A 5000-nucleotide genomic window follows, 5' to 3' on the forward strand; every position below is an offset into this window, starting at 1 on the left:
TGCATAAACAATGCAAGTTGCAATAATATTTATATTGGAATAAATTCTATTCAGCAATGCAAGCTGTAATTATTGGTAAATGTGTATAAATTGCACTAGAAATTTGAACTACAATCATTGTTAAATAGAATTTAATTCCTCCCAATAATACAAATTTTAATTACAGGTAAATGGGATTAAATTCCTTTCAATAAGGTAAGTTGCAATATTTTCTAGATAGGAATATATTTAGTTTAACAATTCCAATTACAATTATTGGTACATGAGATTAGATTCAATTGAACTATTCCAGATATGATTAATGGTAAATGAGAATCATTTCTATTGAACAATTCAAGGTATAATTATTTGAAAATTGGAATATATTCCAATAAAATTGCAAGCTACAATTATTGTGAAATAGGAATAAATTCTATTAATTAATACCAACTATAATTATTGGTAAATGGGAAGAGACTCATTTCAACAAAGTAATCTGCAATTTGGTGATAAATGACTTCATATTTTGATATAATCTAAGAGAAGATATTACACATAATTATTTACATGAAAATATACAAACGAACATACAAATATATTTTACAAAAGCAACATACATATTCATCATCATCATCATCTCCTCCTACGCCTGTTCACGCTTCACAGTTCTCAGCCACGTAGGCCTTCGTCTTTCAACTCTTCTAGTTCCTTGTGGAGCCCAGTTGAGTGTTTGGTGAACAAATCTCTCTTGACGAGTGCGAAAGGCATGCCAAAACTATCTCCATATACCCCTGACTATGACCTCATCCTTATTTGGCACTGGATTATCTCTCTGAAAGTCTAATTTTTATTTATGTCCTGCTATTTAAAACTACATATTAAATAAATAAACAAAAATGATATAAACTTCTATTACATCTCCTGCTCCAAGAAAATATTGCAAAAACCAGCGGTTCATATCGAAAAAAAAGCTCAAAATCGAGAAGGTAAAATGCACTGGTTAACATCACAAAGGAGCCTGTGTAGTGTAGCCTCCACCAGCGATTGTATTTCTAATTAAGGCTCTGAAGTAAATCATTGGAACTTTGTCTATCCACGGATTGATTGGCTCCAGTTCCTGGCGTTTTAATTCTGGTCAGTCTGCGTCAGATTGCAGCAATGCAATTGAACCTACTTTGCATCATGGGAGATTCTGCTTCATTATGTATTGGAGGCGAGATGTTATTTGCAATTAGATCTGCTCTGTGGGATTGATAGCTGGCTGGCTTTTGGATATTGTATCATGGGGAATTTGTTCTGTGAGATTGATTATTGAAGAGTTTACTTAAAAAAATGGGTGTGAGTTTTAGTAAAATTGCTGATTGTAATTATGCATTGTTACGCACACACACACACACACACACACACACACACATATATATATATATATATATATATATATATATATATATATATATATATATATATATATATATATATATATATATATATATATATATATATATATATATATATATATATATATATATATATATATATATATATATATATATATATATATATATATATATATATATATATATATATATATATATATATATATATATATATATATATATATATATCTATATATATCTATCTATCTATCTATATATATATATATATATATATATATATATATATATATATATATATATATATATATATATATATATATAATAATAATAATTGGAGTTTTAGGAACAAAAATAAAGGATACGCTCTATCCACAAAATACTAAATCTTTTATATTTTCACCTTTGCCCCAGTTTCTATACACTAAAATGTTTTATCATATTCTTTTTTTTCCGATTTTTTTCAGGGTCTCGTAAAACCTCCACTTTGTATTCACAAAACGAGCTTTTCCAAAATTTTTTCTACATGTCCAGATGCCCCTCTCTATATAAAGGATTTCCCAATGGAGGCAGAATTGATATTTGTTTACTGGGAAACAATGGAAAAAGTGCCAGGGATTTTCCTACTGTGGAGGGATGGGGAAACTGGTTATCACGTTGGAACAGATTTTGGATTATTAGGTTTCGTTAAATGTTCATAACTATTTGGATTTTAAGACTGAACGGATAGATGAAAAATGTTCTGTCTATAATAAAAAAAAAAAAAAATAAGTTGTGTATTGAATTGATTTTTTTATACAGCAAATGTAGCAAAGGAATGATTGTTATAATTTCATATATGTATATATATATATATATATATATATATATATATATATATATATATATATATATATATATATATATATATATATATATGATGTTGTGTTGATATTTATCCATATTGACTCATTAGGGGTAATTTGAATAAATTACTACCAATTGTGTCACGTGGTGGGCCGGAAAATCGGGTAAAACTCGCTGGTAAGAGACTGATGTCTCGCCAGGTAAATCCTCAGACAGCTGGGTAGCGTCAGGTTGCGATTTCTTTTAATGGCCTCTCGTGGCATGGTTGATATATATACACATATATATATATATATATATATATATATATATATATATATATATATATATATATATATATATATATATATATATATACATATACATATATATATATATATATATATATATATATATATATGCAGAAGAACCACAGGGAAAATGAAAATACGAAATATACGCTTAAGTCCTGACTAGTTTCGTGATACTTCTTCAGAGGACTGATTTATTGAGAGAGGTTTCTTTACATTTTATAGGGAAAGCAAACGTACGAACATACATATTGATCTTTAGAAAACAATGACACTCCCTTACTAGCTACCTGGTCTTGGGTCAGGTGTTAAGTGGGCGGAGTCCCCAAGCTCATTAGACACCTGTCAAAAAGGGTCATTTCTAGTGGCGGGTAAATTCTTGTTTTTTTTTACTTTTAGTACAGTTTATTTATATGAAAACACGGTAGCCTTATCTATATAAATACATAAGCAAAACATATACACACACATATATATATATATATATATATATATATATATATATATATATACATGTACACATACATATACATATATACATATATACACACGCACACAGACACACACACACACACATATATATATATATATATATATATATATATATATATATATATATATATATATATATATATATATATATATATATATATATATATATATACACATGCCTACATATACCCATATACATATGTATATATACATTTATATATTTACACCATTATTAGCATAAACATATAATCATGTATATATCAATACTTATATCTAGCATAACACTATATAGTGCCAATATACTTCTGCCTACTATATAAAATAATTGTACCTTATAATGAATGGTAGCTTAGGTCTAAATATTAATTTTACAGCGACGTTAATCATTCACAATACATTCAATTCTACATTAAGTGGTTAATGTTTTTTATATAGCTTACAAATCTCCTTACATATAAAGGCATCGAGTTTATACATTCCATGACCAATATTCAAGTTGTTTTCAAAGGTTTCCTTTATGAAACTGGACTCTATGATGTTTTTTTCCACTAAGTCATTTGAATGAACCAATTTCTTTGCACCTGACCAATTAATGGTGTGATTTTAATCTCTAACGTGAGCAAAGAGTGCATTATTATCTTGAGCATACCTGACACTTTTCTTATGTTGTTCAATTCTCTTTTCTAGGGCTTTACCAGTTTGACCAATATAGTATCTTTCACAAGCATTGCATGAAATACGATATACACATCCCTTGGTAATGTCAGGAGAATTCTTTATTAAGGTTGTTTTTATTGTATTTTTACTCTTAAATGCTACATTTACATTGAAGTTTTTCAACAGTTGGTGAATTTCTTTAAAAGAATTACAATAAGGTAGTACAAGTAAATTCTGTGTGTTGTAGTTATTTTCTGTCATCATTACCGTAAAAAGTCTTTTTATGCTGTTCTTAGGGCATCATCTAACACAATTTCAGGATACTTTAGTTTTTTACCTATTGCTCTAATCCCATTTATTTCGTCATCAATATATGCAGGGCTGCAGACTAGAAATACTCTTAAAAACATAGAAGTAAATACAGATTTCTTAACTTTGTTGCCTAGGTTTGAGTAGTAATGAACATATGCCGAGATATTCGTTGGCTTTCTGTATACAAAGTTAAGAAATATGTATTTACTTCTATGTTTTTAAGAGCATTTCGAGTCTGTAGCCCTTCATATATTGATGACAAAATAAATGGGATTATATTCACTGATAACAGACTTTCCCTAAACTACCTAACCATATCAGCCTCTCCTGAGCTTCGTAATTATAAATAATGTGTTAAATCCAGTTGGAATGTTCTCTCAAGAGCCTGCAAAGTCCTCTACGCTGTTATTTAACGCAAAATCTCCCAGAATAACGTCAGCGTTACTGCGTATTTAGTCCCAAATGCTCTCGCAAGAGGCTGCAATTGATGCTATAAATTAGGCAATATCCAATATTAGAATATTATTGTTAGAGACATTTCAAATGGTTTGTTTACATTTTTCTACAAATGTCAGCGTTTATTGGTAAGGGAATTGAACGTCCAGCGGATAATCATACTGGCGAATCTTGTATCGTAAGGTAGCATTAGAACCTTCTTCAATTTGGAGTAAATCTAATTTTGATAATTTTGGTTTTACAGAGGAAATGAGATCCTTCATAAAATAAAACAAAAACCGGTACACAAAAAATACATAACAAACACAAATCGTCAATAAAAATAAAATTACCAAATAAATCATAAAATCTTACCTCTTAAGGATACATAAAAACATTAAAACTCCAAATCAGGTGTTAAGTGGGCGGAGTCCCCAAGCTTATTAGACACCTGTCAAAAATGGTCATTTCTAGTGGCAGGTAAATTCTTGTTTTTTTTACTTTTAGTACAGTTTATTTATATGAAAACACGGTAGCCTTATCTATATAAATACATAAGCTAAACATACACATACATACATACATATATATATAT

The sequence above is a fragment of the Palaemon carinicauda genome, chromosome 34, assembly GCF_036898095.1.
Source record: "Palaemon carinicauda isolate YSFRI2023 chromosome 34, ASM3689809v2, whole genome shotgun sequence".
NCBI classification, from domain to species: Eukaryota; Metazoa; Arthropoda; class Malacostraca; order Decapoda; family Palaemonidae; genus Palaemon; species Palaemon carinicauda.